The following is a 15347-nucleotide window of genomic DNA, read 5'->3' as shown; positions in this document are numbered from 1 at the left end:
TTTATGACAAAGTCAAATACGCAATTCAGAGTGAGTATTTTTTTTAGAAAATGTGATTCTTATACATACAGTACCAGTCAAAAGTTTGGGTACACCTGTAATCAGAACTGATTTTTTTTACAATCATTTACAATTTATTCATTTGTGCTCTTCAAACAAAGAGACAATTTAGTATCAAATTAATGGGTAATTATGAGGCTTCCAAATGGTTTTATTTTTAAGATAAAAATCTTTTCAGAAAACACTCGGGCGTGTCCAAGACCCCTCTCTCTCAAACTGTCAATTTAAGTCAAATGAGGATTTGTGTCATTTTGTGTTTTTCATGTTTTTAGGGTTGACTCTGTGCGTTTCATAATATTTCATTGTTTTTTTAGTGAAGAATCAGGTCTACCTGATCAGGAAGCAACAAACATCACTTCTGAAGCAAACTAAGATACTCTAGTGGTGAAATAATTGAGCATTTTCACATTTTTAGAACTTACCGGTAAAAGGTTTGATGTCTCTTTTTTCTTATTTCTTGCATTTTATCTGTAATCATACCATTCAAAATGTTCCTGGAGTTGGAGTTAAACATATCTTTTTCGTGAATAAAAAATTATAACAGAGAAAACAATTGTGATAACTGAAATTCAGATGAGACCAGACATAAAGTACAAACAAGCACAGTACCTTGTGAACAAAACAAAACAAGTTTTATCCGTATCTGCAATATCTGACTTTCTCTTACAAGTTCTAAGTAAACACCTTCCTTAAGTCTTTGATTCCTCAAAGAAGCCACCTTTGTTTTTTTTATGATGACATGGCAGACATGTGGCATTCGGTTGAGTCTTTGCTTTGATTGGTCAGAAGTTTAAAATGGGCATGAACTTCGTAGACTCATGTGGCGCTCTCTGGGTGACCTACCATATCGATGTACAATGGTCAACAAAACATATAACAATTTCATCAGGTATAGTGATGTAAGGATTCATCCAATTAAGTTCTTTTTCTTCAGGAAAAAGTGACAATTATTACGTTCTGAGTGACGGGGTGGGGGATACCGGAGTTCACAACCCCTTAATCTGTCCCGAAAGTTCAAAGCGGGATATAATTGATGTTGTGCTGGTCAGAGTATGCAAACACATCCATTATCATGATTATATGAAACAATAAAATTAGAATGAAAGTGCTTTCTATACTCTGACCTTTAAAAAACAAAACTCAAATTTGTCAGATTTTGATATGATATTCAGAAAATAATATTTCCTTTCCCTATTTCTTTTTTCCTTTGCCGTGATATTTTTAGGGGGGGGGGGGGCATGTCCCCAAGGCCTCAATCTCTATAACTGTGATTATCACATAGACGTTATATGCCTATAAAGCTAGGTTCTTTCGTTGGTAGTTTCGCCCTTGTTTCGTTATTGAACTGCAGTCACCACGCCGGCGTCGAGGGAAACACTTGATGATTAGAGCATTTTATTTTTTTTATTATTATCATTTATTATCATTACAGTATTATTATTTGCTTGGCGCCACCTGTGGCCGCAAGGCGAAAAGCGAGCTGAATCACTTTGACCCACAGGTTTATTATTCCAATTCCGGTTGTGACTTTATTAGACTGTTAGAAACAATATATAAACTAATGCATCTTTACAAGAAAATCCCTGTAAAGTTTTAGTTGTAACTGTGTTAGAATGTGAGAAACCATTCATAAACTAATGTATCGTTACAAAAAAAAACCTTTAAAGTTTTATTTGTGACTTTATTAAAATTTTAGAAACCATTCATAAACTAATGGCGAGATGATTTATTTGTTTCTTCTTTCTTTTTCAGCGACTTACTGCATACCGAGCGAAAAAATAATGGATGTATCTTTCGTACACAATTGAGTCTATGTACATGAATACAATATCGGATAGTAATCCAGTCATTTTATTTCATTACTTTGATGTGTAATAACTACAAAAATATCGAGATATGAGTTTCAGAAGTTCAAAAGAAAAAACAAAAATTTTCGGGCTTGTACATAGGTAGCAAATACTAAACAGAGCGAGATTACGGTCGTCGCTTTTTGACGGCGACAATGACGTCATCAACAATGGAATCTTAACAAAGGTTAAGTTTCCGAAAAATGTCATAACCTAGCAAGTGTATGGACGTATATAAGGGTAATCAAGTAAAATTTATCACCCTGAATAAGTTTTAAATCAAATGATTGAGGTAAAGGTCATTTAGGGTCAATGATTTTGAACATGTTGGGATATCTACATTGATATCTTAACCAAGGTTAACAGGAAACAGAATTAAGGTCAAATGCCATGTAGAGGCAATTCACTTTGACCATGCGGTTTATAAACATTTAAACCTTACCAAGATTAAATTTTTGACATGTTATAACTTTGAAAGTATATGAAACTATTTCGAGAAACTTGGACATAAAAGCAACCAGGTATCACTGATAATCTGACAAGAGTTTCAAGTCACATGGTCAAGGTCAAATGTCATTTAGGGTCAAAGACATTTTCCAAATGAGAAGATAATTTAGCCCCGGGAATTTTGCAAACTTAAGGTTCTCTTACATTAAACGTATATTATGCTATCAGGTATCGGCATATATATTAATAGAATTTGAGGTTACAAAGTGAAGGTCAGAGGTCACTTGAGGGCCAATAAACCCAAACAACCTAGAGTTAAGGTTTAGATCTATTCAGGATTGTAATATTAAAGTTATAAGTCTTTATAACTAGGATTTAAACTAAAATGAATATAATTTAAAATTACTGGGTCAAGGTCAAACGTCATTTCAGATCAATTATCTTGGAAACAAATTGGTTTCGGCAGTTATTGATACAAAAATATTTAGATATCCCATATGCATCAAATTTATTTACTTGCTCTAATACTAATTTTTTTCTATTTAACTGATGCACGCACTAAATGACACAATTCATCTGCAAATTACCAATTACATGATGACTCACAATGACATTTGTTGTAAGCAGACTCCGTGTAAAATAACTCAAAGCCGAACTACAGAAACGTGGACTCAATAAAAGAAATAAAGGAATGCTATTGTGACAAAGAATATTCGGATCTATTCGAACTATTTAGTGTTACATTGTGTGCATGAACTTGCTGAAAGGATTTCGGAGCTGGAATCAAAGATCGAGGAAGAATAAAAGAAAACCTCAATGCAAATACCCCATCTCTCATGTAACATCTTTTCCGTTTTAATAGACGTATTGCCAAAATACTCCTTCAACTTGTTTCTACTGTTTTTTATGATGGCATGGCAGACATGTGGCATTCGGTTGAGTCTTTGCTTTGATAAACTTGTAGGCGTATAGTTAGCAAACGTTCAATCTGCTCTGACGGAGCTTGCAAAATCGAAAAAGCAAATGCTTGAACGCACAAGCAAAATGCATTTGTTTACACAACTCAACTTTTATGCATACGGAATCAATCAAAAGCCAACCAAAAGCCTAGAAAAGGCATTAAAATGCAACTTTTTATGCACCTAACCAAATTTCTCCCTCGCACAAACCGCCCCTACGCTGGAATGTCATATTATAATAGTCGCCAAAATAGTTCGTCGTTGTTTAGTACACTCCTGATGCCAACGTGCAAAAATGATATTTGATAAAATTACTAAGAGATAAGTTTTAATAGTGACACAATTCACTTTTCTTTTATACTGCAATTCTCTGTAATGTCTTATTAAATAATATACGTTCAAAACACATTAATGTGTAACAGGGTGACTTGTTCCAAAGAGAAGGGGCAATAGAAGAAAAAGCACGGTCACCATATTTTGTAGAAGTGCGCGGTCCAGGAGTTAACTGCAATGTAAATGATGAACGGAGGGGTCTTGAGGAGGTGCTAGAACGTAAAGAAATGAGATCTGTGAGATATTTGGGGGATTGACCATTCAGAATTTTGTAGGTAAGGAGGAGGACCTTGAAAGATATACGATGGTGTATGGGGAGCCAGTGGAGAGAACGCAGGATTGGGGTAATATGCTCGGATTTCCTACAGAGAGAGACCAGTCTAGCAGCAGAGTTTTGAACCCGTTAAAGTGGAAGTAGGTATGTACGAGGGAGGTTAGAAAATATTGCGTTACAATAATCTAGGTGACAGGAAACAAATGCATGTGTTAGTTTGGCAGTTGTGGGTCGGTCAAGTAGTTTCCTAATCTTCCCAATTTTGAAAATACCGTATGACGCAGACCTGCAAATATGCTTGATATGATGTTGAAGAGTAAGCTTACTGTCAATCATCACACCGAGGTCGCGTACGCACTCCCTACCCTTCAGAGAAACATTATCAGAGCAGTTAGAAACATCATCAAAGCAGTAATGGCTAACTGCTTTCTAGCGTTTGTTTGATCATTAAACGTATTTCCCCCTAGTAAATGCAAACCAAATCAATTAATTAGAAACAAGTTAGCAGAATAGTTTGAATTCACGTCCAAGGGGAAAAGTGTTTTACATAACGTCAATCACTATGCCAACTGAAATTAAAAGTGACACTAATTAGTCGAACAATCTAGCCGCATCTCCAAAGCAAAACAATGCAAATTTCATGAATCTTTCACCGTATACTTTGCATGGCATGTCAGGAAACCCTTTACCTTCGAGTCCCGCCTTTCTGTTAGTCATGTTTTCACCAGCGTTACGTTGCCTTAACCTGCTAAAGGGGTTCAAGTTTTAAGGCTAGGGATTGGTACTATAGCAGCACCCTAGGGGTGTTAATGGGTGCAATTATGATCATTTTAGGGGTGCAGCTAACGATATAAAGCACCATAAGAGGGTACAGAGATGAACCATATAGTAAAAAATCAAGGTGCACATTTGAACCTTCTTAGTGCCAAGTGTTATGCACCGTAAAAGTTGAAAAGTTGCACCTTGTAGGGTGCAAACTAGCATTTCTTGGTGCACTGAGTGAGAAAAGGGGCATTTTAACACCTTGTATTTCTTGGTGCACTTAATGAGAAAAGGTGCATTTTAACACTCCTGCATTTCGTGGTGCACTTAATGATAAAAGATGCATTTCTTTACCCTCTTCCACAAAGAGTGCAATATTACACAATTACGAGGTTGTTGCAAATGCTGCATTTTGGGTTTCTCACAAACTTTAATGTGTAGCTAATGCTTTCTGAAGGCAAGGAAATGGTTTAAGCAAAAGTAAAGGGTAAAATCAATTGCTCAGGTTCGATCTTTTGTCTGGCTGGCAATTGCTTTTGCTTAAAGCAATAATATTGCTTGTAAGCAATTGCTACTTTTAACGCATCTAACCTTTTAATTTTTATTGTAAGAATAAAGTTGAGATGTAATTGAAACTTCAATCTTTAGTTAACTTTTAGCGGCCGATTGGGAAAAACTTGGATGAAAATATTTCCGGCCCCATATTGGTGAAAGCTAGATCTGCCCATGGAAGTAACGGAAGCGAACCTAAACGAATAACGTCCCCTTTTTATGATTCAGACCCACCACCCCCCCTAAAAAAAATCAGGCTAGACAACGTGGCCTTCCGAAAAATCTCAACTGCAATATAATGGAATTCAACCAGCTCTGTTTCACAAACAGAGGGCTGCATGATCGGCGACGGTCACTGTAGGGTCAAATGAAGAAATGTCGTTTTTGCTGCATTTGTATGAATGTGCTGAAAATGTTTGTAGGAAAGAGAAAGTGGAGTTGACAGTTTTTGTATTACGAAACTGTTCTTTTTTAATAATATTTTTTATTTCTCTCCCGTTAAAGGGCAGACACCAAAACATGACATGCTGAATTATATCGTGTGAATAAAAAAAACAAGCTTGACACCTCACAAATCCCCATTTTAAGGAAGGAAATTGTCATAAATGCATAATCATTATATATGATTGGAAAGAGTATCGTCTTCCAAATAATTTGATACCATATTTATGTGGTATGTCTTCATTTTTGGATAATCAGTAGGTTTTCTTTGTAGTGATGCAACTTTTGACTTGCGCCGAAATAAGGCGTGACTGCAATGAGTGAATCAGGCCATATCTGATAATTATGTGCCCATGACAAAATTTTTCATTAAATTGGGGATTTGTGAGGTGTCGGTCTTTTTTTTTTACTCATCCGGTATATTCAAATACCATTTTATGTTTAAAAAGGGAATTTGAAATCTAATCTTAATCCCCCCACTGGGTAGCAAAATTAGACCCTCCTTCTGTTTGGCACACTAACCACCACCCACTCCTCTGTAAATTAAATGTTCCTTCGGTTTGATTTAATCCCGAACTTCGTGAATCAAAACCGGGGAAAGTTTCAGCAACATTTTCGTCCAACAAGTGAACAGATCTGATACCTTTCCTCGATTTTGATTGGCTAAGGACCACTGTTACTATGGCAAATGTCGGGTAAGAAAGGTGACTTGTCGGATACACGTCCGACTTATCATTTCATTCAACGCTCCTTTGTTTTGAAATATATGTACCTCCTCGCCACTGATGACGATCTTCTATTGCTTATTATTATTGTTAATATTTTAAGATTATTATTACTGTTATTATTCTGTTAATTTTTTCCTGACTTAAAAAAGGCATTTGGCATCTCATCTCACCCTCTGGAATAAACTCCCAACTCGTAGCCAAAATTCTCCCTCCGTGGATTTTTTTCAAATCGTCACTTAAAACTCACCTTTTCTCATAACTTGTTTTCTTTTTCCTTTTCAATGGATTGACTGTATATCATTATAATCTGCCAACCTGTGTGCTTTGAAACAGTATAAAGCGTCCTACACATGTTATTATTCTCCATCTTTTTGCGTGATAATAGCCGTCCAATGGGCATTCTGAGGTATTTTCTTAATCGCTTAAAGATAACTCCATGTCCATGTTATCTTCAAGCGACAAAAACTACCTTTCGTATTTTAGTGTGATTATGAAATGAATTATATTTACACATTACATATACATTGATTTGATTCAATATTTACACAGGACTAATACATTACCATCATTACTTAATGTTTATTAAAGTTTACACGTTCGCTGTATATATGATTTTGGATCTATCTTATATTTTTTTCAAGGCCAAATATGTCGAATGATCATACATTGTATTGCACAAATGGCTTTCCATATGTAATTAGATCCTCTCCATCAGTAGAAAGAACTTAGAGACCAAAACACCATCTTTTTAATTAATTCCCATACTGTATTTTCCCCTTTTTCTAAATTCATTTTTCAGGCATCATTCATAAGCTCTTGATTACAGCGCAGAACATATTAATATGTGCAAAGTTTCCGCGCTATGCAAATAAGTATATTATAAACAAGCTATGTTTTTCATTGAGTTTACTGTTTTTCATTTCTGTTATTCATATTTTGCTTTGTACTTACTTTGTCAATTTGTTTGGAATGAAGAATAAATTCAATCAAACAAACAAACAAACAATCAATCAATCAGTCAGTCAGTCAACCAACCAACCAACCAGCCAACCAACGAACCAACCAACCAACCAACCAACCAACCAACCAACCAACCAACCAACCAACCAATCAATCAATCAATCAATATTCTTTGCCTGTTGGAGCAGGAGAACAATAGATTTGGGGAACTGAATCTGCTGTTTTCTGGTTTTGGCATGTAATAGTGGGTCGGGAGTTGTGGCTGGTAGTGTTTACACATCAACTGATAACAACAAGATACTCCTATCGGTGGGATATTTAACTAAATTTGTTAGAAATATTACAATATATGAGTTGTGAATTGAAACTGTATTTACAAAATGAAGACATATTCATTTTATTTCACTGTTTCATATGATTTAATCACACGAGACATCAATTCATTTCAATTCAATTAAATTTTATTGTCGTGTTCAAAGATTAAAAACACAAAAATTGTCCTCAGACTCTTAACAGAAAGTGCATTGAAATAAAAAATAATCTCAAACTATGAATACATCAAAATCCCGGGGGCCACTTACGTTGACGAGAGGATACCATGCGCGACCAAAAAAACACGTAAAAAGGATGTCTTTTTCACGATAGGGCACGTTACGTACGTAACGTGATAAGGGTGTCAAAAACACAAAAATAATGAAAAAAGGGTATCTATTTCACTAGGAAAATTACGTGTTTAGGGTCGAAATTGTCGGGATGATAAAACAAAATTAATTTTTTTTTATAAAGGATGTCCTTTTTGCCCCAACACTTCGTGTTTAGAGTCCGATTTGCGCGAGGTGTAGAAGGTGGGGTCGTACTAAACCAAATAAGGTAAAGCCGACGACCGAAGGACCCGTACAATAAAACATTCCTGTACTTGTTTAGGGGTTCATTTCAGGAAATGTTTGCCAAGAGTATCGTTTTGTTTCCAATACTTGTTAAGGGTAGGGTTTCACACGCCAATACTTGTGAAGGGGTGAATTTTCAGAATATGGAAATTACGTGTTTAGGGTGCTTTTCCAGACCCCATGGTCGCGCATGGTATCCAATCGTGAATGGAAGTGCCCCCCCCGGGATCAAAATAAAATATACATATAATATAAATATATCATTACAAATAAATATACATAAATATACCCTGTCTGTATGCTTGAGCACCCAACACGACAGCAACCACTGACGAACTGTATGAAACAAAGTGTCATCCGCAGTGAAACAATGCAGTCTAAGGTGGACAGTGTTGTAGTCAAGGCTCAAACCTCCAAGGCTAAGGCCAAGGCCAAGGCTTTAATACCCAAGGCCAAGGCTTCAATACCCAAGGCTGAGGCCAAGGCATGGATACCCAAGGCCAAGGCCTGAAAACCTCAAGGCCAAGGCATTTCAATTGTTCAATATATGGAACAATAAGACAACAATGCTTAGGCGGCAGACATGACACACAGGACCAAATGTATAAAAGGTGTGAGCGAGCGAATTGAGCGAGCAAAATTTTTGACCCTAGTACATTTAAAACGAAAATGATTACATGATAGATCATGTAGATGTAGACATAAAATTAAAATAAATATATAGTTACCTTTGTACATTTAATTATTTTTCTAGGCTATTCACATTGCAATAATTATTATTACCAAGGTGATCTGATCTTGGCATGCCCATTCTCAACATATGTCTTTTTTCCTCTCCCTGGGACAGGGGATCCAGGCAGAATGTATTTTTTTTTTTTTGGGGGGGGGGTCAAAGCCAAAAATGCACCTTACAATATATGTCAAAATGAAAATTTTGGTGCAAATAGATATTTTCAAAATGAGATTTTCGACTGTGTTAATAAGCTGTGTGTTTTGTGGAAATTAAGTTCAGCAAAGCCTTTTTTAAGTAATTTTTAATTGATAAGACAGATATTTTGATTTAGGCTTTAATTTTCCGCTATAGAAAGCATAGCGACCAAGCGGTTTTGAAAAAAAAGAAATCAATTTTGAAGTTGTGAATTATGGTGCTAATCACTGTTAAAAGGGCATCCTTGCGAGATAGATGTAATAAGAAATGAAATTTAAATATTCCGAGCTGTTTTTGTAATCACGAAAAAGGTGTGCATCTTACTAAACAAATTAACGCGAGCGCAAAACACGAGCTGAAATTTTTACTGACCAGAAAAGGAAGCTGTTCTGGACTGCATTTAGTGACTCATAAATAGGATATTAGGATACATAAGTCACCAATCAAATAATGCGAGCGCAAAGCGCGAGCTCAAAAATTTGTGATATTCCGACCTGAAAACTGGACATTCTAAGCATTTTTTGTGTAAATGGAATGCGTTTTTATGCGAGCACAATCCAAAATTTGTTGATTTTGGAACCTAAAATTTGTTGATTTTGGAACCTAAAATTTGCTCTGTATGCCATGCTTGGCCCCTCAAAATTTTTGGCTCATCATGCCATTGATGCCATAGCCCATTTGGAAATGACAAAATTGAAGTTTGTGTTCAAGTTTACTGAATCTTTTCAGAATATCATAAGACTCAAAATATTCTTGTTTGTCAAAGAAAATAAATGAAAAACACTAATGGAATAGAAATCAGCCTTGTTATCGTTCTTTAGAGTGAGCTATTTTCAAAGTATAAAAATTGTAGTCAGATCTGTCAGAATTATTCCTGTCATAAAATCACTCTTATCAGTGGCGTACCGTGGGTCACGGCATGGAGGGGGGGGGGCACCAGCAAAAATTTGGAGTCACCTAGTGAGCGTGCGAAGCGCGCCCAGTTGCCAGGTATACTGACCTAATAGAGATATTTTAAGGACAGTGCCAATAAACGGATATGTATCTCACTAGTCAAATAATGACTTTGATATTCAGCCCTAAAAGAAGGACATTACAATCAATCTTTTCTAATCATGACACGTACTTGTCTCGCTAAATAATGCGAGCGCGAAGCGCGAGCTGGAATTTCTGTAAATATTGACCCCAAACAGGAAGATTTTAAGGACTATATTTTAGGAATCTATTAAGATTATACACATATCACCATAGTCATCTAATGGGAGTGCCAATAAGCGCTTGCTGATTTTGTTAGAATTACATATAAACATGCACATAAAGCACTTGTAATCATGATTAACATACCCATGTCACTAATTCAATCTTGCGAGCGCGAAGCGTGAGCTGAAAATTTAGGAAATTCAGACCTGAAGAGGGGCATCATTTTAAGGCTTGTTTGTAGGAATTCACAAAGACCTTACGTAGTTCACTAACCAAATGATGCGAGCGCGAAGCGCGAGCTGAATTTTTTTATATTCAGATCAGAAAACAGAAAAAAAATACATTTTACGGACTCATTCTAGGAATTGATGGAGAGCAGACATATTTCACCAATCCACTACTGCGAACGTAAACACGGACAGGAAATGTTTTATTTTAAGACCTTAAAATGGGACAATCACTTAAAGTATTCAGGAAAAAGAAGCAACTATTGTACATGTAAAACAATAACTCGAAGTGCGAGGAAATATATTTGGTAGTTTGGTGTATATTGACTTGAAAACGGGAGGTTTTAGTATAAGAGGATTATCTCGGTAAACAGACAATGCGAGCACCAGGAACAATGAAGACATATGCCCTGAGCAAATTATGTTTCATAAAGTTATGAAAAATATGTTTCTTATTTAATGTAACATAACATAATTATAACATTATAATGAACAATAATGTCATCTTTCCCACTACGTTTCTCTTCCTTTCTCCCTCTTTTTCTACTTCCCCCCTTTTTTTAGTCAGCCGATTGGGGTGGAGGGGGGGGGGGGGGGGGGGGGGGCACGTGCCCCCCCCCCGTACTTACGCCACTGACTATAATCCTAATCATAATTATTATCATTATTATTGATATTGTCATCCTTATTAGTCATGATTACAACATATAACCAATAAATAATATTAATATTCATCACTTCTCTTTGTTACATAATTATGTGATGATAATTGCAATTGATGGCACTGCAAAGTACACTCACTGCTGCTGCTGCTACTGCTGACTGGTAGTATTTAGTGTCACTAGATATACAGAACAATTGAAACATTTATAATTACTTATATAAAACAAATGACAGTACAAAATACAAAATGCCTTGAAAAAGCCTTGAAAATGCCTTGAAAATGCCTTGAAATTTCAAGGCTCAAAATCATCAAGGCCAAGGCCCTCTCAAGGCCAAGGCTTTGAAAAAAAAGGCCTTAAGGCCAAGGCCGAGCATCAAGTCACTACAACACTAAAGGTGGACACTAAAGCATGCAGACAGGTACCGGGAGCTATTACGTGGATAAATGAAGTGAATAAATTAAAATGACTCCACCTCTAACGAGTAATATCTAATTAAGACCTCAATGAATATAAAACACTTACATACAACCTTGAGTTAATTTTTATTAAAATGTCCATGTTTGCTGTAGTTCAGGATCACTTTGTATTGTTTTTACCCCTAAAAACCAATTATGTCCAAAGACCATCAATTATATTACAGGAATGGAACAAAGCACAATCACAAAAATATTAGGCAAGTGAATTTTTTTATGAATCACAAAAGACGAAATTTTTCATTAAAACAAGTGGAATGCCTCTGGCCGTCTCACCTGCATCACGCACTTCAATATAGCAGCAGTGCTGACTTTGAAAACTACTCTAACTCGCACAAGATGTTCAGTGATACATGGTTACTATTATGTCCACTTTTTATGAACTAGACCAATAAACTTACAGAGATATGATGGTTATTCAACAAAAAACCCCAACATGGCCAAAGTTCATTGACCTTACATGACCTTTGACCTTGATCATGTGACCTGAAACTCGCACAGGATGTTCAGTGATACTTGATTACTCTTATGTCCAAGTTTCATGAATCAGATCCATAAACTTTCAAAGTTATGATGGTAATTCAACAGATACACCCAATTCGGCCAATGTTCATTGACCTTTGACCTTGGTCATGTGACCTGAAATGCGCACAGGATGTTCAGTGATACTTGATTACTCTAATGTCCAAGTTTCATGAATCAGATCCATAAACTTTCAAAGTTATGATGGTAATTCAACAGATACCCCCAATTCGGCCAAAGTTCATTGACCCTAAATGACCTTTGACCTTGGTCATGTGACATAAAACTCATGCAGGATGTTCAGTGATACTTGATTAACCTTATGTCCAAGTTTCACGAACTAGGTCTATATACTTTCTAAGTTATGACGTCATTTCAAAAACTTAACCTCAGGTTAAGATTTTGATGTTGATTCCTCCAACATGGTCTAAGTTCATTGACGCTAAATGACCTTTGACCTTGGTCATGTGACATGAAACTCTAATAGGATGTTTAGTAATACTTGATTAATTTTATGGCCAAGTTTCATGAACTAGGACCATATACTTTCTAAGTTATGATGTCATTTCAAAAACTTAACCTCATGTTAAGATTTGATGTTGACGCCGCCGCCGTCGGGAAAGCGGCGCCTATAGTCTCACTCTGCTATGCAGGTGAGACAAAAATGTACAGTTTAATTGCAGTTTTTTCATCACACAACATTATTATTTTTTTTTCTTTATTGAAGACCAAATTATATCAAACTAGCATACACTGTTTTATATAGTCACGTGTGTGACCAAATTTATGACAAATCTGGACTTCAATTACTTTTAAATTTAAAAATTTCAGAGACTTAGTAATTAGAAGGTTATACATGTATCTCTCCCGCCAGTCAATATACATTTTTCGGATATAATGTTTTGTTATTCTTAATTGAAGACCAAATTAGCATACACTGTATTATACGAATAAAAAAATCCAAAGTACACACATATAGCTATAATGTTCAATCTGTCATGATTGTATTACACACATTACGACATCACTACATATATACATATAATATACATATATATTTACATATACTTCATCATCATCATCATCATATCAGCCATGTTCAGCCCACTGCAGGGCGAAGGCCTCCTCAAGTTGGTGCCAAAGGTGCTTGTCTTGTGCTGACGCAATCCAATTTATACCAATGAATTTTGTGAGCTCGTCACTCCAACTCAATTTCTGTCTACCCCGATTCAGTGATCCTAGCCATGGCCTCCATTCTGTGATGCGTTTGGTTCACCTATTATCATGTGATCTTGCAAGGTGGCCAGCCCATCTCCATTTCATTGATTTAATTGCTTTGATTATGTCTATTACTTTAGTCTGGCTCCTAATCCATTGTATGGTTTTCCTATCGCGTTTTGATATCCCTAGCATTATACGTTCCATACTGTGTTGAGTGGTTTTTAATTTCTGTTCCATTTTCTTTGTTACAGACCAGGTTTCGGAACCATAGGTCATTGCCGGTATAACACATTGATTAAAGACTTTTCTTTTAAGGCAAATTGGCATATTGCTCTTCATGTCATTGAAATTCCCAAAAGCGATCCATCCAGCTCTTGTCCTCCTTTTAACTTCTTCCAGTTGTTCATGATCCATTCTGACATGTTGCCCAAGGTAGATATAATGATCTACTCTCTCGATTTCAGAATTATCCATTATGATTCTTTGCTCTGTAGCAAATTTGTTGAACATTACTTTTGTCTTTTTCATGTTGATCTTCAGCCCTACTTTGTTACTTTCAGTGTTGAGATCGTTAAGCATATTTTCTAGCTTATTTTCTAACATATACTTATACATTTGTATATATGTAGTGATGTCGTAACTCGTATACAATCATACATACAAATAATTTTAAATCTGACACGATTGTATTACACGAATTACGACATCACTATATACATAAACATTTACATATCCATATGTATATATGTAGTGATGTCGAAATTCGTGTAATACAATCATATATACAGATAATTTTAAATCTGACATGATTGTATTCCAGGAATTACGATATCACTACATAAATACATATGATTTAAAATCTGACATGACTTTAACCCCCCCCCAAAAAAAAAACAACTGGCGTAGTGTGGCTAGTTATGGATGGTATTTCATTTCCATGTTAAATGTAATATTGTCAGTTGGTGTCAGTTTTGAATGTTACTTACATTCAAGTGTACTTGTACTCAACTATTTGTTAGCATGAATTATGTATGTAAAAACATATTTTCTTGTTGCTATTTGTTTAATTTATCAAAGTTTGATCGATTGTCTTGTCACTGCAAGCTTATATACATGTATATGATTTGTTACATGTTTTATATCCGAAAGCATCAAGAAAATTATAATGGAATGTGCTATGGGTGATATTGGTGGTATGGATAACAGAATACCCGCTCCGATAATACGCATTACACTCCAAACGAATTTTCCAATTTTCCAGTTTTTATTTACATGTATAAGTCCATAATAGAGCGAGTTTTTAATTGGATAGCACAATTTGTCAATTCCTTGCATCCCAGCTAAAAGTCTTGCGGAAATACTGAGGAATAGCGTACGGGCGGATGCCAAGTGCACTTTTGCGTGATAGTATCATTTTTCGCGTAAAATCTGAAAGACTGTCGAAAATCATGCATTTTGATATTTTTACGGATTATCATATTTTCGATTATCTTTGATATGGAATTGTTTTTATTCAGAGTTTCAAATTATTAGTCTACTAAATATGGATTTCAACACACACATATATGGCAATATGACACAAAAATCGTAATTTACTCGAAATAAAAGTTTGTGAACACTATCAATAGCTCTTAGTTTTTTTACAACTCAAATTCTTCGATTTAAATTGGTTCATCTATTGAATATCGATCGTTTCTAATGTCACAAATATCAAAATAATTTTTAAGTAAGGTGGAAGAGATAATTTCCGAAATGGGACATGCAAAATTTATCGGGGAGGGGGGGGGGGGAATTTTGAGTGTAAAATTGAAGATACTGCAAATTATAAACATAATTACTTAAAACGAATTACAAAATAATG

Source organism: Lytechinus variegatus, chromosome 8 (genome assembly GCF_018143015.1).
Source record: "Lytechinus variegatus isolate NC3 chromosome 8, Lvar_3.0, whole genome shotgun sequence".
NCBI classification, from domain to species: Eukaryota; Metazoa; Echinodermata; class Echinoidea; order Temnopleuroida; family Toxopneustidae; genus Lytechinus; species Lytechinus variegatus.
This window is presented reverse-complemented; position numbering follows the sequence as displayed.